This window comes from Cryptomeria japonica, chromosome 9 (genome assembly GCF_030272615.1).
Source record: "Cryptomeria japonica chromosome 9, Sugi_1.0, whole genome shotgun sequence".
Classification (NCBI taxonomy): domain Eukaryota; kingdom Viridiplantae; phylum Streptophyta; class Pinopsida; order Cupressales; family Cupressaceae; genus Cryptomeria; species Cryptomeria japonica.
In genome coordinates, this window is record NC_081413.1 from 284,370,873 (window position 1) to 284,396,129 (window position 25,257).

The following is a 25,257-nucleotide window of genomic DNA, read 5'->3' on the forward strand; positions in this document are numbered from 1 at the left end:
CTTATTTAGATCTCTGAAGTCTGTACAAATGCGGATGCCCCCTTTTGGTTTGCCAACTGGCACAATGTTGGAGATCCATTCTGCATAATCAATTGGTCTAATGAAACCAACATCCAGGAGTTTCTTGAGTTCTGTTTTGACTAGCACGGCAATCTGAGGATGCATCTTACGAAGCTTCTGCTTGACAGGTTTGGCTCCTTTTGCTACTGTGAGATGATGCATGACTAAATCAGGATCAAGCCCAGGCATGTCTGCATATGACCATGCAAAGTTGATCTGACGCTTCTGGAAGAACTCTATAAATTGAGGTTGTTCCTCTGGAGTGAGAAGAGATGCCAGATGTATGATATGAGGGTTTTCAGGAGTCCCCACATTGTATTCTTTGGTCTCCTCAATGAGGATCGTTGATCGTTCCTGTTGTGTATTAGCAGGGAGAATGTCAAACCCTTCATCCTCAGGCGCCTCAGAGAGGTTTTCACCGTTGGATACGCTCTTTCTTTTTACTTTTGTTGGATCAAACAGTGCCACAGTGTGGTTTTCACTAGAAGATCCATGTTTTAATGTTATATTTTTGTAGCTGAAGGGTTTGGCATCCGCCCCGAAGTATGCTGCGCTATTAAGTTCAATGGCGAATCCAGCTTTGTGATCCCCGCTTGGTAGATTATCCCTTAATTCCAAAAAGTCAATGATAGCCTCATCGTTTTGGAAGAGGTCAAGACATGGGGGATTTGGTTGGTTCCATTCGATGAGTTCAGGGTGGATAATGGGCATTACTTCATCGATTAAGTTAAGTGCGGGAGATGTATCAGTGAGGGTTAAGACAGTGTGGTGAAGGTCGTTGATGGTACTCTCCCTGTCAGAATCAGGCATAGGATGAGACGTAGGGTCTGTGGAAGATGTTTCCAGCTCAGGTACCCAAGTGGTCTTTATCTATGCTTCTCCGTAAACAGGGATGTCTTTGCGGGGTGGAGGTGGTGATGTGTCTTCCTCATCTGAAGTGTTAAGTTGCACTGAATCGAATTCCCACTCATGTGAGTCGGTCTCTGAATCACTCTCCAGCATCCGATTGCTATACCATACTGGGATATCTTTGGAGTTAAACACGGCAGGTGTGATTGGTTTATGTATCCTTGTAGTGATCGGTGCTGCAGGAATTGTGATGGGGTTTAATGGATTTGTCACTGGAAGTATCGGTAATGGTGACTCAGTGGCTTCTGCTGGAACTACTGGTGCCATAGATGCTGCTGCGGGTTCCAATATAGTTGCTGCTACAAATGGTGTTGCTGATAGGATTACTGGTTCGTTTGATGGGATGAGTGACATTGGTGATGGTGGAGTTGTGAGCCTTGAGGGGGCAGTGGGGATAGTGCTTGATGGTGCTTTGATTATGAAAGGTATCCTCTTTGCAGTAGGTGGGCAAAATGGTTTGCTGGGTTTTCCTTTGAATCTGAGTTTAGGAAGGATCTCTTTTTCAAAGCCAAGGCCTGTATTACCTTTGGGCTTGAATTCTGGTAGTAGAGGTTCGTGTCGTCCTTGTTTGCAGTATCCCAAAGAACTCTGACCATCATATCCCATTCTTTTCATAATGAGGAGGCCTTTGCCATATTGTTCCGTAGGAAGTGTAACTTGCGGTTTGTCAGTGGTGATGGGATCTTTATAGATCCAGTCCGCCAGGTCCTCATCTTGTGTCTCTTCCTCTTGACTCTTTCCAAGAATGAAAGGCGTTAAGGCACATGGAGGCGTGATTAGTGGTTGCTGGAGCAACTGCTGTGGTTTACCATGTGTTCTAGGAGAAGTGGGCATTTGTCCCACACAAAAGAGCTGACTCAAGTTGTATTCTCCAGGACCTTCCTCTGTGATTTTCATCTTAAGCTTTTCTTGCTTGGGTATAGGGGTGTTTGAACTAGAAAGAGAGGCGGGATTTACATATGATGTGGAGGAAATGGCTTCCCTATTATTAGGAACAGTAATTTCTGGTTGATGGCTGATATTATGGCAAAATGCAAAGGGATTTGCATCGCCCAGGATTGTGATCTCTGCACCATTATGTGGGAACTTGATACATTGATGGTAGGTAGATGGAACAGCTTGCATGGCATGTATCCAAGGTCTCCCTAATAATAGATTATATGGCAGAGGAAGGTCCAGAACCTGACAAATGATATGCTTTACCACAGGGCCCACTCGGATTGGTAGTACCACAGCTCCTTTGGATGAACGCTCTGCATCATCATAGGCTTTGATGGTGATCTTCTTACGAGGATCCACTGATTCTATTGCATATCCCAATGCTGTGACCAACTGTAGTGTGCAAATGTTTAGGCCTGCTCCATTATCGATCAAGACTCGCTTGATCCTGTGTTGGTTGACGAAGCCTTCAATGTGGAGTGAGGCGTTATGAGGTTGCTGGAAGGAAGAGTTGTCACTTTCAGAAAAAGTGAGACAAGGTGATGACTTTAGACTTCCAACCATGGCTTGAAATTGGTCCGTATTTAGATTTGCAGGGACTGACGCCTCTTGGAGTGCTTGATCCAAGATTGTTTTATGAGAGGGTGACAGACGCAAAAGCTCCAAAATGGATATAAGTGCAGGGGTTTTGTCTAATTGTTCCACAAGATTGTACTGCTTTGGGACGGAGGTGGTGCCTTGTGGAGCTGCCTTGATGGTGACCTTGCCACGACGTGTAACAACATTGCAATTTGAGGTGGGATTTTTGAAGGTTATGGTTGCAATTTGTTCACTGGCATCATACAGGTGATTTACAGTGTAATTATATGCAGCTTGCGTATAATCAGTGGTATCAGGACCTCGTCTGGAAGTGGAAGGACCCCTTTGATCTTGTGATGGAAGTGGATTCTTGAACATCTGATGATCATTATTGGTTGTTTTTGGGTCATGCCCTTCAATTTCAATTTCTCCTCGGTCAATAAGATCCTGAATGAGATCTTTCAATCGGTGACAATTACTTGTCTTGTGTCCTCTTCCTTGATGGAACTCACAGTGTTCAGTATCTTTCCACCATGCTGGTTTGACTTGAGGCTCATAGTTTGATAGCTTAGGTAGAGTGACCAAATTTTGAGAGAGGAGTTGTCGCAACACTGTTTCAATGGGTTCCCCTAAGGGAGTATATGCGCGTTTTTGTTTTTGTGGATGAGGTCTTGGTTCATCTTGAGATGTGATGCGACCTTGATTAGGAGGAACATTTGTGTTATTTTGAGGTGGAGGATTTTGTCCTGCAAATCGAACCACAGGTTGTGCATTTTGGATAGTTCGAGCATCCACAACCCCATCGTTGACGATATTTTTATTCTTGTTCCAGAAGTTTGGTTTATCGCTATTGAAGCGCGGGCGAGGAGCATCTTTTGGTTCATTAAAGATTTTGATGAGTCCTTTTTTGAGGAGTGCCCTTTCACATTTTATACCTTTGGTGATCATATCGTTAAAAGAATCGGTATCTTTGACATCCAGGTGAAATTCCATTTCTTCGTTTAAGTTGGAAATGAAAATTTCCACTAGTTCTCGTTCAGGTAACTGAAGAGAACGTCTGCTAGACATTTGGCGCCATCGTTGCAGGAATACTGAGAATAATTCACTTGGTTTTTGTTTGGTGTTGCATAGATCAGCCATGGTGATGTCGCGTTCAATATTATGAGAGTAATGAGATAGGAACTTCTGGATGAGTTCCTCAAATGTTCTAATGCCACCTGGTAATCGGGAAAACCATGATGTGGTGGTTCCTCCCAAGCTTTGGGGAAAAAGGCGCATTAGGTATGTGTCCTCATAAGCCACTTCAAGACAAGCGGAATGAAATTCTCGGACATGATCACGGGGATCCCCCTTTCCTCTATATTTTTCAAATTTGGGTGTTTCGAACCCGCGTGGAAAGGGTGGCATATAAAGATTCCTATCAAAAGGATAGGGACAAATGTCGTTAAGTGAGAATTGATTGGTCTTAACACCACTATGAAGTTGTTGGGCGAGATTCTCGACTTGTTGCCGCAACATCTCTATTTCATTTGGAGGAGGAGGTGGTGGGTTACCTCGAGGAATGTTATATCTAATGTGATTTCTACCCCTTTCCTCCTCATGGTGACTTTGTCTTTCTGATGCTTGTCTTAATTGGGCAAGATCAAAGTCCGAGGGGAGTTTGGCTCCTTCTTGAGCGAGTTTTAAGAAGTGAGCATCCGCATTGCTCCTTAATATTTCATCAAATAATTTGTTGAAGTGAGGGTTATGCTGAGCCCTTTCAATTGTTGAAGGAGTGGGAGTACTTGGGTTTTCATCAGTTACAGTTCCTCCAAGTGCTTCTTGAAATTCATTGAGGTTGTCTTCTTCTTCCTCAATTTCTATTTCTCGTTGCCTTGATCGCGATCGGGTTTGAGCCATTTTGTTTGTAAGTTTGTGTTGAAGTTAATTGAAGATGATGATGAGTTATTGATGAAAGATTGATGATTGGTGATTTGTATTGTATGGGGATCTCTAGCACTTTAAGGTAGATGTAACCAAAATTCCTTCTTTGAATTGCTTGTTTGTTTTGAGGAGTTTGGATGTGATAAGGTGTAGAGAAATCTGAGATGTGTTACAGATTTTGACTACCTAGCAATGAGAGGATTCACTCATGAACTAGTTTTAACCTGCGTAGATGTGTCTCTTAGGATGAGCTTATCCTAGATGTAGAAACAATCTAAAAGTGATGTGATGTGTTTGATTTCAAGCAATATCTAAAAGAGAACTTGGGACAAGAACCTCTTAATGTTTTGAGAGTTTTGGGATGAATTGATGATGGAATAATGATGTATGAATGAGATGATGGATGTTTTGTTTTTCAACTTCAATAAAAACTTTGTGTTACAAATGGAACAAACTCTACCTCTTCCCTTTCAGGCGTTGGTGGCACTTCTCGAGCTGTGTTGTAGGTGATACAGACGTTTTGGGAAGAAGTTGGGATTAATCTTTCCTCCTTGATTTTTGTGATAACTCAGAGCCCTATATTGCATAAAAGCTCTGCGGTTCAATGATTCTGAATCAAACTCGTTTGTTTTTTTTTTCTTGAAGGTATAGACGCATGCGATGTAGAAAGACTCTATGTGAGACAAAAAATTGTCTATTGAGATAGAAGAATTTCCTCCTTTTGATCAAAGCCTTTGAGCTTAGTGGTCTCCTTTTCAAGGTGATATTCTGATGACACTTCTTCTTTCGTAAGATGTGAAGAATGGTCATAAAATTTGTCTCTTTGTTGTTTTGCACTTTGTTTTTGGTACTTTTGGTTGTTTTTGAGAAATGTTGGATGAATACTTTGTTTTTGGGATTGATTTTCTGATTTTTCTTTGACAAGAAAACAAAGCAAGCACACAAACACAAAATTGTAGCCTCAAAGGCACAAATGAGTATGGGTCTAGATCAACCCAATCCTTGGACTTGTTTTTGACCCTTCCTTTAGATTTATTTTAAGGTGTATTTCCAAAGCCTGAAGTCGGCTCAATTTGCACTAGGTCTGTAAAACGAACACACTTCAAACACTTTTTATCCCTAAGGTCAAGTGGCCAGTTGTGATAAATTTAGCCCACATCTTGATATTTCTTCGACTTTGGTACTACATACCTTATGAATCCCGCCGTGGCAGGTAAGGATGTGATATACTAAGTCTTGCACGAGCATAACAAATAGATGATCCCTATGATGGGGGAGTCACCACTTTTATCAAGTCACAAGTGACTTTTCAAAAAGCTATGTTTCTACTCAAGGAAATATGTATGGTGAGTATCTTGGGAGCAAAACCTTCTATGCTCTTGCACTAAATTGTATCTCAAATATCCTCAATCAATAGAACGGGTGAGCTACTACTTAAAGGTGTTTAGTCATGTTCGATGGCTTTGGACATAAGTTCATTCTGCAGTGACTCACTTAAGAGCCTTGTAACTGGTGGTGGGGCCCATTTGTCCTTTCGGCCAGTTACACTGTAGGAACAGCTATACCCAAGGCTACAGCTTTCGCTCTCACCTGATTTCTATAGCGGCTCGAAGGATTTACCGCTCGAGGTCGTTCCCAAGAGTATCGATCCCTTGGCAGGCCTCTCTTAAAAAAAATAAAATTTTGAGTGTTACTAACACTTTTCTCTTGCACCTAGGACCACGAGAGCCAAGGGAGAGGATAGTGTGTGTTAGAAGTAGGTCCACTCGACTGACTTTTGTGCACAAGCGTGCCAAACATGAAATTCACTTGTTCTTTTTAATCCATCATGGCAATATGATCTAACTATTTGGAGATGTTGCTCCAACAGTCATGGTGTTCTTTTTAACTTTAAAGGCAATGTGTTTTGTAATCTAGAATTTTGAAAATCCTGGTCAACTTAATGAAAAACACGTTTTGCTTTGAAGGAAAATTGCTTTGAAAATGAGACAAGTTGATTGTGAATTTTATTTGCACCAAAAATGGAAGTGTGGATTGTGAGTTTTATCTTGATGCAAGAAATAAAATTTTCCTTGTTGATTTTAAGCACCAAAACGAAGTTTGTTTCCTAACTTGCAAAAAAAATAAAGTTGTTTTTGTATAAGTTTGTGGTTCTTTTTACCTTTGAACAATGAAATTCTTTTTAAGAGCCCCAAACAAATGTGTGATTCTTTTTTAAAAGCCCAAATTTGAAATGTGAAGTTAATTTTAAACCAAAATAAAAAGTGAATTCATTTTTAAAACCAACTTCAAAAAACAAGTTAGTAAAAAATATAAATCTACTTTTTAATCTAATTTAAATCTGCACAAAAGAGCAAAATAGTTAGTAAAATCCGCCTATTTGGTGGGCTTCTACAAGCCTAATTTTTTTTCTTTTTGGTTTTTTTTTTTTTTTGGTTACAAGGTGATTTGTACAACGTTTTGTTACAATAGCGCTAGTCTGCGTTTGAACAGAGGCACTATTTAACACAAACGCACTAAAAGAAAGGGGAAGACAGAGAAGGGAAAAGCACTGAAACAGGGGGAATAGCGCCAAAATAATGCCAAACGCACCAAAACAGTGTCAAAATCGCAACCTGTGTGACATTTTCAACATTCAAACATGTTATTGGTTAAAAAAAAAAAAAATTGATCTTTTTGGTGTTTGGATTCACGTCGGGTTCACCAAATGATGCTCTGCAAAAAGGATTAGAAAATCTGTTTGATGGCAACACACACAAGAGCACAAGAAACAAACGTTAGTGTTAGCAACAAAAGATTATCCTAAACAGGCATATCAAGAGAGATATTAAGCATGAAATAGAAAGCATATAAACATAAAATGAAATAGCTAATCAAGATGCTCATAGTTGCTCCTCCCTTGTTCCTCTCCTCTCCAAGTCCCAAACGAGTGTAGCTCTCAGCTTTTAGCACTAGCCATGGATGCCATATGGAGATTCAAGATGGTTGAATATGATAAGAAAATACTATGCAAGAGTAGATAGTGATGCTATGAAAAAACTCTATGCTAATGCCAGTATAACAACAATACTCTAAAATGCTTCTCCTTTGCTTGAGGAGAAGGGTTCTATTTATAGAAGAAATAGGGAAATGAAGGGTTAAGATTGAGCAATCTTAACAAGGGTTAGGATTGAAAGTTGGGGATCCATGTGCACAATTGGCACCAATAAAATGGTGACAAGTGTCAACATAGGATTGGGTTGAGAGAAGAGGTTGGAGGCATTAAAGGCCTGAGAAGACCTCATGGTTATCTAGAAGGCAAGGGTCAAGTCTAAATTAAGATTACCCACTGGATTAAGAGTTAATCCAAGGATAAACCTTTGTGCAAATGTTTAAGAGATAATCATGGTCAAAGCATTAATGGCCTGATGAGACCTTTGGGTTGGGTAGAGGTTGAGTCAAAACAAATGTTTTAACCATGTGGGAGGGTTGAATTAACCATTAATGGTTATTGGAGACTTTGGGGATTAAGTGGTTGAAGGTTGGAAGCTTTCAAAGGTTATCTAAGACTTTGAGGGTTAATTTGTTGAACACACAAAGCATTAATTGCTTTTCAAAGACTTTGGAGTCTTTGAGAAGTGACTCCAATTTGCTTAGGAATGTGACAATATTTAAGGGATGGATTTAGGCTAATTAGGAAGGGTTTAGAAGAATCTAGAAGGGGTTTAGGCATACAAGTGGATTTTGTAGGAAAATGCAAGTGGGAGAAATTTTGGTATTTTCAATTAAAATAAAATCATTTATTTCAATTAAATGGTGTAAGTTGAATTTGGATAAATATTTAAATAAATATTAATTTATTTAAATGAGAAAAAGAAGATAAAGCATTTAAAATGCTTGAAGACTTTGAGGGAAACCATTAAAGGCTTGAAGACTTTAAGGAAAACCATTAAAGTCTTTAAGAAGACTATAGAAGGAAGCCATCAAGTTTGAAGACTTTAAAGCCATCAAGTTTGAATACTTTAAGGGAAACCATTAAAGGTTTCAAGTGGGTGAGGATAAATAGGATTTTAAATAAATAATTTATTTAAAATAGTTGTGCAACTTGCTTTTGTAGGAAAATACAAGTGGGTGGAGGATAAAGGTGATTTAAATAAATGATTTATTTAAAATAATTGTGCAACTTGCATTTGTAGGAAAATGCAAGTGGGTGGAGGATAAAGGTGATTTAAATAAATGATTTATTTATTTAAATGTGAGAGGTGGGATTTTGGGGGATTTAAATAAATATTAATTTATTTAAATGTGAGAGAAGATTTAATTAAATAAATATGATTTATTTATTTAATTAATGGTCTGAATTTGGTTAAGTGAATTAAATCAAATAAATTGAATAATTTATTTAATTAATAGGAGAAGAGGGTTAAGATGAATTAATTAAATATATTAATTTAATTAATTATTAATTGATGGTTAAATAATCAAATAAATACTAAGTATTCATTTAATTAAGTGGACAGATTTATGTGACTACATTTGCCCCTCTTTGAGACGGTGCGGTTTATCGCGTCGTTTCAAAGAAAGAAAAATAGGTGTGAAGAAATGCCCCATAAAATGTAAATTTAATGGGTGGTATGCCCCCTCGAGGGATGGGCCGATTTTTTTTTGAAAAATCGGGCGATCTCTCGAAAAAGAATGAAAAGCGAAGGGGATTAGATTTTGCAAGTGGATTTGGTGTTTGGATTCACGTCGGGTTCACCAAATGATGCTCTGCAAAAAGGATTAGAAAATCTGTTTGATGGCAACACACACAAGAGCACAAGAAACAAACGTTAGTGTTAGCAACAAAAGATTATCCTAAACAGGCATATCAAGAGAGATATTAAGCATGAAATAGAAAGCATATAAACATAAAATGAAATAGCTAATCAAGATGCTCATAGTTGCTCCTCCCTTGTTCCTCTCCTCTCCAAGTCCCAAACGAGTGTAGCTCTCAGCTTTTAGCACTAGCCATGGATGCCATATGGAGATTCAAGATGGTTGAATATGATAAGAAAATACTATGCAAGAGTAGATAGTGATGCTATGAAAAAACTCTATGCTAATGCCAGTATAACAACAATACTCTAAAATGCTTCTCCTTTGCTTGAGGAGAAGGGTTCTATTTATAGAAGAAATAGGGAAATGAAGGGTTAAGATTGAGCAATCTTAACAAGGGTTAGGATTGAAAGTTGGGGATCCATGTGCACAATTGGCACCAATAAAATGGTGACAAGTGTCAACATAGGATTGGGTTGAGAGAAGAGGTTGGAGGCATTAAAGGCCTGAGAAGACCTCATGGTTATCTAGAAGGCAAGGGTCAAGTCTAAATTAAGATTACCCACTGGATTAAGAGTTAATCCAAGGATAAACCTTTGTGCAAATGTTTAAGAGATAATCATGGTCAAAGCATTAATGGCCTGATGAGACCTTTGGGTTGGGTAGAGGTTGAGTCAAAACAAATGTTTTAACCATGTGGGAGGGTTGAATTAACCATTAATGGTTATTGGAGACTTTGGGGATTAAGTGGTTGAAGGTTGGAAGCTTTCAAAGGTTATCCAAGACTTTGAGGGTTAATTTGTTGAACACACAAAGCATTAATTGCTTTTCAAAGACTTTGGAGTCTTTGAGAAGTGACTCCAATTTGCTTAGGAATGTGACAATATTTAAGGGATGGATTTAGGCTAATTAGGAAGGGTTTAGAAGAATCTAGAAGGGGTTTAGGCATACAAGTGGATTTTGTAGGAAAATGCAAGTGGGAGAAATTTTGGTATTTTCAATTAAAATAAAATCATTTATTTCAATTAAATGGTGTAAGTTGAATTTGGATAAATATTTAAATAAATATTAATTTATTTAAATGAGAAAAAGAAGATAAAGAATTTAAAATGCTTGAAGACTTTGAGGGAAACCATTAAAGGCTTGAAGACTTTAAGGAAAACCATTAAAGTCTTTAAGAAGACTATAGAAGGAAGCCATCAAGTTTGAAGACTTTAAAGCCATCAAGTTTGAATACTTTAAGGGAAACCATTAAAGGTTTCAAGTGGGTGAGGATAAATAGGATTTTAAATAAATAATTTATTTAAAATAGTTGTGCAACTTGCTTTTGTAGGAAAATACAAGTGGGTGGAGGATAAAGGTGATTTAAATAAATTATTTATTTAAAATAATTGTGCAACTTGTATTTGTAGGAAAATGCAAGTGGGTGGAGGATAAAGGTGATTTAAATAAATGATTTATTTATTTAAATGTGAGAGGTGGGATTTTGGGGGTTTTAAATAAATATTAATTTATTTAAATGTGAGAGAAGATTTAATTAAATAAATATGATTTATTTATTTAATTAATGGTCTGAATTTGGTTAAGTGAATTAAATCAAATAAATTGAATAATTTATTTAATTAATAGGAGAATAGGGTTAAGATGAATTAATTAAATATTAATTTAATTAATTATTAATTGATGGTTAAATAATCAAATAAATACTAAGTATTCATTTAATTAAGTGGACAAATTTATGTGACTACACCTACTATTTTGGAAAATATAAAACACCCTAGGCTCGTGTTTAAAATAATTCCTGAAGTAGCTAAGCAAGATGATTCCATAGGAGCATTTTTAAAGATCCTAAAGGTGTAGCTTATGCTGAAGACCCTAGGATATATATACATTGCAACATTAAAGAATTAGGTTCTGAGGAATTGTTAAAAATGTTTAGAACCATAATTTGTGATGAAAATGGCACTGTCAAACCTGAACACAAGATTGTGGAGACTTTAGGTTTTGTTGAGATATTGAATATCCCTAAATTTCTGGAACAAGTAGTGAGAATTGTCCTAAGTAGGGCACATGGAGAATTTCTATGGTTGGATTATGTCTACAAATTCACCTGGCAAGAAATTAGGGTAGTAACTAGTTTACCCTCAACCGACAGTAGACCAGACAAAACAAAGAAAGTTCCTAACAACAAAGTAATGACCTTAACTGGAGCAACATTATATAGTAGATCACTAAGAGTGAATGACATCAATATGAGATTCATAAGTATGGTTTTAGGTTACAAGACTACACATGCAAACAGACTTAATTCAGTTTCTAGTCTTTGCATTAATAGTGCTTATGAGATGGTGAACAATAATGCAATGATTGATGTGTGTGAATTCCTGAAAGATGAAATCATAGATAGTTTAAAAAAGATTAAAGGAGACAAGAAAGGGACATTTCACTTTGGTAATCTTTTAGTATGCTTAATGTTGTATTTCACTAAGGAAATCCTTGGTATAGGACAAAAAGACTTTGGATATGACATACCTGTAGGAAAACAATTGCAAGAAGCTTTTACCTGCATGGGAACTGCAAAGGATAACAACATAATGGAATACTGTAAAGCTTTTCAAGCTAAAATGAAAACCAGAGAAAGACTACCGCGGAGTTTAGTGGACAAATATGACAAAGAAATTTGTTTTTTCATCAAGAAGGATGAAACATGGATGGAAGTTGTACTTCCTAGAACTGTATATGTAACTGAAATGGGTTATGAGGTAGATATAAACATTATTGAGACTTATGCAAAAGCTTTGTTAGATGCACCAAGAGAACCAACAGAAGAAGTTTTTGGTAGTGCAGAAACTATTGAAAGTGATGTGAAAACAATGAAGCAAAGGAAGAAAAGAGAAAAATATATTAGGGATGCATCAAAGCAAATAAAGGAAATCAAAGAAAATGTTATGAGCATTACTAGTATAATAGCTAGTGAGTTGGAAGGACTGCAATCGGAGGTACACATTTCACCAGTTGGCACATCTTCTGACAGTGAGATAACCAACTAAATTCAAAAGAGTTGAAAGGAAGAGAAAACCTTTACCAGTACCCTCTCCTCCACCCAAAACAACAAGGACTTTAAGGAAGAAATAACAGGCAGTAAGACAACCGGCCAAGAAACTAACTCCCAAGAAGAAAAAAAAACCGGTTATACCTTCATTAGATGATTTGTTAAATGAAATAACTGATGATGGTAATTTGGCTAATGTGAGTAAATTGTATAACACATTCAATGATTCAGACAAGGAAAGCATTGAAAATAGTATAATTTTACGTCTGGATATATACAAGAAAGTTTTAATTGAAGTTGTGGATGACTTGCCTAATGAACTATATAGAAGGTTAGATGCAAAGAGGCTTGTAGTGATGGAATTGGATAAGAAACTAAAAGTTGAAAAACTTCTAGCTGTACATCCAGTTAACTCAAAAGAGGAAATTGATGACCTTATTTGTGAGGCTAATAGATCCATTTTTGCTAGTGGTAACTGACAAGTAAGTTTGATGGCAGGTAGAGTAAATGAGATTGCAGAGGAAACTGCTGATAAATGAGATATCTTTTTTGTGGAAAAAGAAAAACAAGAGGAAATGAACCGACCAAAGAAAACATTCAATGTGTATCAGAAGGATAAAGACAAAGGGAAAGGTAAAGTTGGTGGAATACCGAACATCAAGATAACTGAAAATTTGCCACCACCTTTGGATACTACACCAGTACATACTGATGATCCACCAGTTACTGACATTGAAGGTATCACACATGATAACACTGATCCTGAATCTGAAATACTATTCACCATGAATGTGGATACTTAGGAAGTGAATATTTTTATGGACAAGGACACTAAAAAGGTTAAGGATGATAATGCTGATAGTGGCAACATTGCTGAAAAACTGGTAGAGACTATTGAGGTTGAGATCCCAATAGAGAAATCATTACAAACTGAGAAAACACTACAAACAGAGAAACCATTGGATACTGGGAAGAATACTAAAAGTATAGATGCTGGCACAAAGAAACCTACTAAGACTGAGACACCGACAATTGAGCACACAAAGAAACCTACAGAGGAAGAGGTACATATTGAAGCAGAGAAGCTGGTATTCACTTAGATACCTAAACAATCAGACAAACCTTTACTGGTTGAAATGCAAACTCAGACTGATCCACCAGAGGTTAACACAAGAAAAATAGTTACTAATGTTGGAAGCACAGAGGTAGTTAAGGTAGTTGGTCAGACATCCAACACTTCATCAAGTGAATTCAAACCTACTAATGTAACAGAGGTACTCCCGGACTCAATAAAGAAGATAACTGATTGTAATGCATTGGTTTACAAAGAAATTGATGACACCATACAAATTCTTAAATTGATTGCACCGAAATGTAACATAGATCATGTAAAGGATTCTTTAGGTAAATTGGACACATTGTCGAAATTCATTTCTGACAGTGTAATAATGATTGATAAGGTGAATGAGGACACCTTCAAAGAGAAAGTTGAAAAGGAGAAGGATAAATTCTTTGAGGACACAATAAAGAAGTGCACAGAACACATGAATACACTATTAATGACACTGAACACTACAATTTTGGAATACAAAGAGTTGTATAGAGAAACATGCAAACTACATCTTTTGACACAGGACATAGAAAAGGAGATAAGTCAAGTACATAAAGAAATAGATGACATAACTGATAACATAATTGGTTCATCTGAACCTATATTAGTTATTGAGTAGGAGATAGTAGGTTTTGAGGAGAAATTGGAGAAATTTGAGAAAGAGAAGGCAAGGATTAAGGCTAATGCCAGAGAACTTAAGTATAAACTTGGTCCTAAGTTAGACAATCTTATCTCTCTGATAAATGAAATCCCTAAGGAATTACTTCAAGGAGAGAGATCATCGAAAGAGCACATGCATCATCTCATCGACACGATCCAACAGACTGAGGCAACCTTAAATGATAGCAACAGGTTCATGCAGAGTCTAAATTTGGTTTTGGAAGACATATTTCAGATTGTAACCAACCGGTTACAAACCTTGAGGTGAAATTTTTGCACTCGTTTGATAATTTTTGACAACCTTTGTCATCGATGTCAAAGGGGGAGTAGTGGAAAGAGAAAAATGACTATTCAGAGGAGATCACTTGCTCAGGGGGAGCACATCTTTTTGGTAACTTTTTGGACTTCAGTTTTTGGATTTTTCTCATGAGTGTTGCCATCAATGCCAAAGGGGGAGATTGTTGGAATTCTACACTCTTATGAGAATAGTTGGTGTTGTCATTGATGGCAACCATCTGGCAACCTTCTGGCACTCATCTGGTAAGCCACCGGCAGTTACCGGCACTGACAATAGACATCTACATACACTGGCAGGCACTTCACTGATAGCGGCAACAATGTATACTAGCACCCCAGCTGACAGGGAATAAACTTTTGTTTATTCTATTTAAATGTAATTATCTTTTGTAAAAGCTGACATGGCATATTGTAAAAGACTCATATATATGTATGAGATCTTATAGGTCATTTTGAGAAGTAAGGTAGTATGCATGGAGAAAATATATGGATAATATTTTTGTATAAGGAGATATAGTTGACAGCGAAGGTTTTGATTATAGAGTGAGCTTAAACCGGTACTGAACCTGGTATAGTTGATGTCGATTTGAAGAAGTACATTGTATTGGATTTCATAATCTTTTTTTGTATTCAGTGTGACTCTTTTTGAGCAGTGAGCTCTAGGCAGTTGGCCTTCCTGGAAGTGCAGGCCCCTTATTTTAAGTAATATTTATTCATTGGCCAGTGAGTGAATATTGTGGGTCACAAATCCTACCAAGGTTTTTCCCACACCGGGTTTCCTCGTTAAACATCTTGTGTTATGGTGTGTTTTCTATGTTGTCTTTATTGTTCATGTTTATTGCATTAATTCTTATTTACCAGTACACTATTTTGGAATGCAAATTTCTTAATAAGGTTAAATATTCTGCTAATCAGTTAGATACTGATTCACCCCCCCCCCCTCTTAGTGTCTTTGGGACTGTCATTAATCCTAACAGTTTAGGCTCAGGGCCAAGGACCTCACTACCCCTAGAGGACTTTCAAAACTAAGGCACACAACCTTAGGGAAAGATATAATCTTGAACCTAAGGTAGGATTGAGGGGGGATGAATCAGTCTAGATCTTCTAAATAGATTAATTAAAATAGCATTTAACCATTCTATAACACTACTGAAAATGCATCAACCATCAACACATGAACGCACGATTTATGTGGAAAACCCAAATAGGGAAAAGACATGGTGAAAATCAAACTCACAATATGAATAAAATGATTATAATTTTTTATGCCTTACAGCCAAGGCGTGGCATACACCTGAAACAATTACAAGAATAAGGCACACTGACTTAGGGCAAGATAAATGGACTTGCACTGCTGAAGCATACTGCTTTAGATAAAGATACAAAGAGTTACCAAAGGACCCACTATCAATCAACAACAGAGAAAATAGAAGAATTGATATGAAAAGGATCTCTGGATCATGAAATTATCCTTGAATATTTGTATGAAGCATCCAACATCATGAAAAATCTCTGACAACTATCACCATATCATCACACTATCTTACACAACGTATCACTTTCAAAGCTTCTTCACAAACTAACTTTTGCACATCTACAATCTCAAATCTACTTGCACATTATTAAAACTTGCTTCTCATGAATTCACACACAATATAATACACAACTCATACATCTATACTCCTTAAATATAAGATAGATCATCAAAAACCTAGTTATGGGTCAGCCACAATTGGAATAAACATTATTGCACAAAATAAGTCACTTAGACCAAAAATACTCAAGGCAATCCACTCCAAGAGAAAGAGGGGACCTAGATACATCATAACACATCCTTCTAGGATAAATCATGTTGGAAAATGCACACTCCAATGAGAAATTGTAGGTGATTGAAGGTATTGTCATTGATGACAACCTTACAATCCTATGGCACCGGCAGGCACCGACACAGGCACCGACAAAGATGATTACCGACACCCCAGCCGAAGGATTTTATTTTGTATCTAATTGTAAAATCTTTTTGTAAGCCGAAAAGGTGAATTGTAATAGGACTCATATAAGTATGAGATCTTGTAGATCATGAATGTATGGAATATATGGAATGTAATGGGCAGATGCGAACATGCAAATATTAAGGCAGATTTTGGAATAAGGTTTATGGAAGTTGTATGAGCTTAAACCGGCACTGAACCTAGCATACCAGATGTTGAACCAAAGCAGTACATGATATTGGATTTGCATAGTCCATTTTGTAAGTCAGTGAGACTTCCCTTTTTGTAATTAAGCAGTGAGCTTTAGGCAGTTGGCCTTCCTGCATGTGCAGGCCCCTATTATAAGTAATATTTATTTATTGGCCAGTGAGTGAATATTGTGGGTCACAAATCCCACCGAGGTTTTTCCCATATCAGGTTTCCTCATTAAAAATATTGTGTTATGGTGTGATTTCTATGTTGTGGTTATTGATCTTATTTACTGCATTATTTCTGGTTTATCGGTACACTATTTTGGAATGCAATTTGTTTAATAAGTTTAGAAAATCTGTTAACCTCCATGATAGTGATTCACCCTCCCCCCCCTCTCAGTATCTTTGGGAATCCTAACAATTGGTATCAAATCCTGGTCCTCTATTTTCAAAAGCCTAACAAGTTGAGGAAGATTCTAACACCGGTATAGATGGAAAACCTGAGAAAGCAATTGGAAACAACTCTTGCAGATTATGATGCAGAAAAGTTGAAAAATATGAAACTTGAAGATGATCTGAAGGCTGCACAAGAAATCATTCAAGGACTTCAAAAAAATCTCACTATTGCTAGGAACAAAATAAGAGAACTTCATGAGAAGATATAGAGTGATGATGGTGAAAAAGAAACTCTTAATGATCTTATAAGCAAGATGAAGTAAGAAAACATGACCTTTAGGAATGAGATGCAAGATATGACTATGAGGTTTTGTAAAGACATTGAAGACCGAAAGAAGAATGAAGATGACTTGACTAGGAGAATCAATGATGCTGGAAATGAAAATCTAAGACTTAGTCATGAAAATGATATGTTGAAGACAAAAATGATTAACTTGGAGCATGATAAAACTGAACTCATGAGACAGAAAGATTTCATAGAAAATGAGTTGGCTACTGCAAATCAACACAAGGAAAAATTCTAGAAAAGCTCAGAAGAACTTGATGACATGCTGAAAAATAAGAAACCTAATGGAGATACTAATGGTCTTGGCTTTGAAGTTGGTGAAAGCTCTGGTACTGCAAACAATCATGATCACAATAAATCGGTAAGACAACCTAATGCCTACAAATTTAATGGGAAATGCTTTAACTGTAACAAGTATGGTCATAGAGAAAATCAGTGTAGATCTAGAAACTATCAAAACACCAATACACCCACCGGTCAATGTTCTAAATGCAACAAAATTGGTCATAATTTAGAAAACTGCAAGATGAATGTAAGATGTTATGTTTGTGGAAGATTTGGACACTTATCTAATCAACGCAGAACACATACCGACATAGGATATGGAAAAGCTATTCAAAAAAATAATGTGACTTGTTATGCTTGTAACAAGATTGGACATATTGCAAAATTTTGTAGAAGTAAGGCACCACTGACAAATAACAAAGGACCTAGTTTGAAAGGTAAAGAGAAGGTTGAAGAAGTAAAGCAAGAATTTTCAAAATAATGGATTAGAAAGTCAGATCAGAATATTAATGAAGTTATTCCTTCATCGATAGAACATAGTATCACTCCAATGGCAAGAGATTCTTCATCTAACTAAAAAAAAATCCCTTGGGAGTATGGCACCAAATTGAAAAAACATGCTAGTTTACCCTCGATTGATGGTGAGAAGTTGAATTACTTCTTTACCGGTAGATGTGTTAAGTTTCACTTAACCGGCAGACATTTAATGTGGTAGTTGAAGGAAATGACATTATAAAGCAAGTGTTTTTTACTCTTTTTCATTCATTGAGCATTCAAAATTCCTTAGAGCACGGAAAACCCAAGCGAAGGCATCCACAACGAGAAGTGAAGCAAATCATTCAAGCATTCAAACTTAAAGGCAGATTAAGGTATTTATACAATGGCTTCCTCCTCTGCACTTGAATTCATTGCAAACCCTACTGTAATTGAAGTGATTAAATTCCCTAGGCCCGCATTTAAAATCATTCCCGAAGTAGCAAAGAAGGATGATACCCTAGGAGCATTTTCTAAAATACCCAAAGGAGTTGCTTATGCTGAGAAGCCTAGAATTTACATACATTATCATATTGAAGAACTAGGTGCTAATGAGATTATGAATATGTATAGGATAGTAATATGTGATGAAAATGGTAATGTAAAACCGGAACACAAGATAATTGAAACCCTAGGTTTTGTGGAGATACTTAGCATTCCTAATTTTCCCAAAGAGGTTATAAGGATTGTATTGAGCAAAGTTCATGGGGAGTTCTTTGGGCTAGATTCCATTCATAAGATAACAAAAGAAGCAGTTAGGGTAGTGACAGACTTACCTTCCACCGATAGCAAGCCTGACAAGACTAAAAAGGTTCCAAACGACACCGTAAGGACCCTAACTGATGCAACCTTTGACAAGAGATCCCTAAGAGTCAATGATGTAAGGGATATCAATGTAAGATTCATTAGCATGATTCTTGGATACAAAGCTACACATGCCAACAGATTAAACTCTGTTTCTAGTTTATGTATCAAGAGTGCTTATGACTTAGTAAACAGTAATGCAAAGATTGAAATATGCAAATGGTTAAAAGATGAGCTAATAGACAATCTGAAGAAACTTAAGGGTGACAAGAAAGGCACATTCAGATTTGGCAACCTACTTGTATGTCTATTGTTGTATATCACCAAGGAAGCTCCTGGTATTGGTTGAAAGGATTTTGGATTTGACATTCCGGTAGGAAAACAACTTTTGGATATTCTTAATAACATGAGAGATGATAGGGAGAAGAACATAATTGAACACTTTCAGGCACTGAAGGCTACAATGAAAATTAGGGAAAGACTATCTCAATCCATAGTTGATAAATATCAAAATGAGATATGTTTTGTTATAAAGAAGGATGAAATCTAGATGGAGGCAGTGATTCCAAAGATAGTTTGGGTTATAGAGATGGGTTATGAGGCAGATGAAAACATAATAGAAACATATGCAAAAGCTCTTCTAGAAGCCCCTAAAGAACCAACCGAAGAAGTATTTAGAAATGCAGAAACCATTGAAAGCAAAGTTCAATCACAGAAATGAATAAAGAAAACAAAACAAACAATTAGAAAGGCAACCAAATAGGCAAAAGAAATCAAGGAATATATATTGAATATGACTGGTATTAAGGAGAGCGACTTGGAAGGATTACAACCGGAAACACATCTTTCACTGGTTGGTACCTCCTTTGACAGTGAAATACCCACTGAATTCAAAAGGCTAGTAAGAAAAAGAAAACCTTCACTGGTACCCTCACCTGCTCCTAAGAGAACAAGACAGAAACAACAGGCAGTAAGGCCTCTGACAAAGAAATTAACACCCAGGAAGAAAAAGGTAAAACAAGTTGTCCCTCCTTTAGACAACCTTTTGAATGAAATAACTAAAGATGGTAACTTGTCAAATGTCAGCAAGTTGTATAACACTTTTACTAATGAAGAAAAGGAAAGCATAGAAAATAGTGTTATTCTACACTTAGATATTTATAAGAAATTCTTGATAGAAGTTGTAGATGATCTACCTAGTGACTTGTATAGAAGGTTAGATGAAAAAAAGGTTAGCAATTGTTGAATTGGACAAGAAGATAAAGATAGAAAAATTACTTGCAGTTCACCCAGTGCAATCAACAGAAGAGATTGATGAACTGATAAGTGAAGCAAATAGGACTGTATTTTCCACTAGTCACCGGTATGTAGCATTAATGGCTAGTAGAGTAAATGAGATCATTGAAGAGATAGCAGACAAATGGGATATCTTCTTTGTTGAGAAGGAAAAGCAAGAAGAACTTAAACAAACAAAGACTTTCAAAGTCTATCAAAAGGAAAAGGAAAAAGATAAAGGTAAAGGCAAGGTAGGTGGTCCTCCGAGCATAAAAGTAATAGATAACTCACCCCCACCTCCTTCTGATACTCCACCAACACAAACTATTGATACACCACCGATAATAGATAATGTGGAGAATATGGAAACTACACATGAGGATCCTAATCCTGATTCAGAGGTGTTGTATACCATGGATATTGACACACAAGAAGTCAACATGTGGTTGATAAGGAAACAACTTATAAGAGAGATGTGGCAAGTGAGCCACCAGTAGAAAACATTGCAGTTGAGACAAATATTGAGGATACAGTTGGAAACATTGAGATTTGGATTGAAACACACACTAAACTATCAACTGATCCCCTGGATGCTGGAAAGACAGATACCACATATGTACACACTAAAAAACCTACTGAGCAATCGGCTACTGATAAATCTATTGAGATACTGGCAGTAGATAGTTCAGAGGTACTTATAGAAAAACCGATAGAAAACACTAAGACACAATCAGAGAAACCGGCAATGAAAAGCACAGAGAAAACAACAGAGGTACATTCTGAAAAACATGAAGAGGAAAAGGTTCAGACAGAGACTATGCCACCGACAACAGCTAAGAAACCCAAACCTTTGCTAGTAGAAATGCAGACTCAAACTGATCTACCAGAGGTCAACATAAGCAAAGAGGTTACTCACACCAGTGGATTGCAAATTGTTAAGGTAGTTGGACAATCTTCTGGTTCCTCCTTAACAGAATTCAGACCGACAAATGTAACAAAGGTTTTACTAGATTCCATCAAGAAAATCATAGAGTGTAATGCATAGGCATATAAGGCTATTGATGACACAATTCCTTTATTGAAACTGATTGCACCTAAGTGCAATGTGGAAAATAAAGATTCTTTGATTCAACTAGACACATTGTCTAAGTACATCACCGGCAATCTTTTGACAGTTGATCAAATTAATGAGACATTCAGTGAGAAAATGAACAAGGAAAAAAGAAAAATTATTTGAAGAGAAAATAAAGAAGTGCATGGAACACATTGACACCCTCTTACTGGCACTAAAAAAACTAACGGAATTTAAGGAACTATACAGAGACACCTGCAAGACTAATCTTCTGACAGTGGATATTGACAAGGAAATCAGCATAGCACAAAAAGAAATAAATGATATAGTTGACAATCTCATTGGTTCATCAGAACCCATATTAGTTATAGAACAAGAGATAGTTGGTTTTGAGGAGAAACTTGAGAAATTGGAAAAAGAGAAGGAAAGAATAATATACAAAGCTAAGGAACTCAAATGCAGACTTGGTCCAAAACTAGACATCCTCATCTCTTTGAGAAAAGAGATTTCTGAGGCTCTTGTTCTAGGACTTAAGACACCAGAAGAGCAAATGCACATACTCACCAGTACCATCCAAAGGACAAAATTAGCATTGAAGGATAGTGAGAGGTTCACTAACAGCTTGAATTTTGCATTAGTGGATCTATATCAGATTGTAGCCCACCAGTTACAGGGATCCTGACAAGAACTACACTCAATTGACATTAATTGATAGCCTTTGTCATTGATGCCAAAGGGGGAGTAATAGAATGAGAAAAATGATTGATAGAAGAGATCATCTACTCAGGGGGAGCACACAATTTTGGAGCACACAGTTTTGGCAGATTATTTTGGACAACACATTTTTGGATACAATTTTGACTTTTTATCATGAGTGTTTCCATCAATGCCAAAGAGGGCGATTGTTGGAAAATGCACACTCCAATGAGAAATTTTAGGTGATTGAAGGTATTGTCATTCATGGCAACCTTAAAATCCTATGGCACCGGTAGGCCCCAGGACAGGCACCGACAAAGAAGATTACCGACACCCCAGCTGACAGGATTTTATTTTGTATTTAATTGTAAAATATTTTTGTAAGCCGACAAGACGAATTGTAATAGGACCCATATAAGTATGAGATCTTGTAGATCATGAATGTATGGAATATATGGAATGTAATAGGTAGATGCGAACATGCGAATATTAAGGCAGATTTTGGAATAAGTTTTATGGAAGTTGTATGAGCTTAAACTAGTATTAAACCTGGCATAGCAGATGCTGAACCAAAGCAGTACATGATATTGGATTTGCATAATCCATTTTTGTAAGTCAGTGAGACTTCCTTTTTTGTAATTAAGCAGTGAGCTTTAGGCAGTTGGCCTTCCTGCATCTGCAGGCCCCTATTGTAAGTAATATTCATTTATTGGCCAGTGAGTGAATATTGTGGGTCACAAATCCCACCGAGGTTTTTCCCACACTGGGTTTCCTCATTAAAAATATTATGTTATGGTGTGCTTTCTATGTTGTGGTTATTGATCTTATTTACTGCATTATTTCTGGTTTACCGGTACACTGTTTTGGAATGCAATTTGTTTACTAAGTTTAGAAAATCTGTTAATCGACAAGATACTAATTCACCCCCCCTCTCAGTATCTTTGGGAATCCTAACAAATCAAATGATTAGCACATGTTAACACATCCTCCAAAGTCGTCACCAAATGTAATGTGTAGATCTAGGCAATATAACTCATCAATTAGTCAGCAAAAAGACATCTTCCAATGACAATTATTCCATGTTGATCTCTAGACACCATGGTGTGACCCAAAATAATATTTTAACTCATTCTTTGATGTATATCCTGTAAGACAACTCAGATAACCAGAGGACAACTGAGGTGGGGGGTGAATCAGTTGTCATCGGATTATAGAACTTTAAGCATTTAAAACCTTATTAGCGAAACACATAAACTTAATATCAGAATGTATAAACCAAATACCAAAATGATTGATAAAGCATTTAAATATAAACATAAATCATAGAACAGTTACCATCCATCCATAACACATGACACCAAGATTTGTACATGGAAAATCTGATAAAAGGAAAAACCACGATGGGAAGTCTACCCACAGTTAGACATTACTTTTGCAGCAAGTATTTGATTACAATATGAGGGCCCTGAACATGCAGTAAGGCCAATAGCCTAGAGTGCACTGCTCATCACAAAAAGGAACCTCATTGTCTAAAAACACATCAGACTACAATCCGGAAGGAAGAGTGAACTGCAAGTATAGCATCTCCTATGCCTGAGTACAGTTCCAGTTAAGCTCAAAACCGGAGGCCTTAAACCTCTCTTACAAACCCAATTCAATCACCTATGATCGATCAAACCTTCTACATATGATTACAACATTATTCACACGCAAATCATCCCATAACCTTTTTCTATCAACCCATGATCTACAAAGAGATCTTACATCATATTTATACGAACCCAGGACCTAAACAATTAGGTCAGCCACCTAAAAAATAATACAATAAATTCATAACATAAACCCATAATCCAATGATCAACCAAGTTGGTTTAGGTCGAAAACAATGTAAACCAATTATTAAATCCTGCCAATAACGCATCAAGAACATCCTCCAACATGTTACAGAAATCGGACCATAACCTAGATAACGTTGGACCCAAAATAGGTCATCTTAAATCAAATCCAACACCATCGATGAATTGGAACACGAACATGATAACCAATAGCATCCTAAAATACATCTAGAAGTCGCACCAACACCACTTATTATATGCATCAAAAGATCTTCAACAAAGATCTGTCAGTAAAACCCTTACCGGTGACCAAAAGGATTACTATATCAAATGATAGCTCCTGAGTCATCAAATCCTGAACCAACTGATTGCGATACACATCTTAATAGTATGAATGATAGATCCAAACCAATTCCATAAACCAAAGCACACTGGATCCTACTGGATCAATAACATAATCAACCACTCTACTGGAACCAATCGAAACTAATAAACAACCAAAATAACCGGTGTTGCCATCACTGACAAAACATCAATGCAACACATAATCAATTCCTCTAAATTGCCAACATATCCAACCAAAATGCATGATCCAAAAAAGATAATCCAATCGGAGACACCAAACCATAACATAAATGAATATAACAAACATAAATCGACATAGCTCACTTGCAAAATAGAAACAGCACCAAAAAAACATGCTGAAAATATTGCGCAAACCACATAATTATGTCCACTAAATAGCAAAATAAACTTTAACATATCCAAAGGCCACCAAATACTTTCTAAGCTAGTTTGACAAACTCCCCAATTGTTAGATAATAGTAATAACTAAATTCTATAATCCACCAACCAAAAAACAAGTCGATGTGAGACATTAAAACCTCCTTTCCAATATTGTTGCAACCAACACCAAACACAAGACAAAACAAGAACATATCCAAACTAGAATTCATTCAGACAACCATACAATCTCATATTTCCAACAATCTCCCCCTTTGTCATTGATGGAAACACTTGAACACATCAAATCCTCTCTCCCCCTTTCACATCAAAGATAAAAGGCACTACACAATATACTGATCACCCAACACATACTCTTTTACTCCCTCTAAGAGAAGCAACAACATCAATCTAGGAGATAAAGGATAATCTCTAAATCTCCTTATGGAAAGATGAAACTCTATTATGCATATAGTTAGAGAAAGGAGGGACAATAACCCCTAGTTTTGCCTGAGATACTCAAAATTATTCTTCACCAACACCTTAGTGAAAATGTCTGCAACTTGTTCTTTTGTAGAAATACACTCCAATATAACTATTTAAGATAACTAAAGTTTCTCATTTTTTCCCATGAGGATGAATTATAATGCTATATCAATGGAATGTGTCTTAATGGACTATTTTGTTCACTTGCATTGATTTCCCTATAAGATTATCTCAATTAATGATTCTTTATTCACCTCATCATTATGAAGTTCTTTATAGCATATGTTGAGCACTCA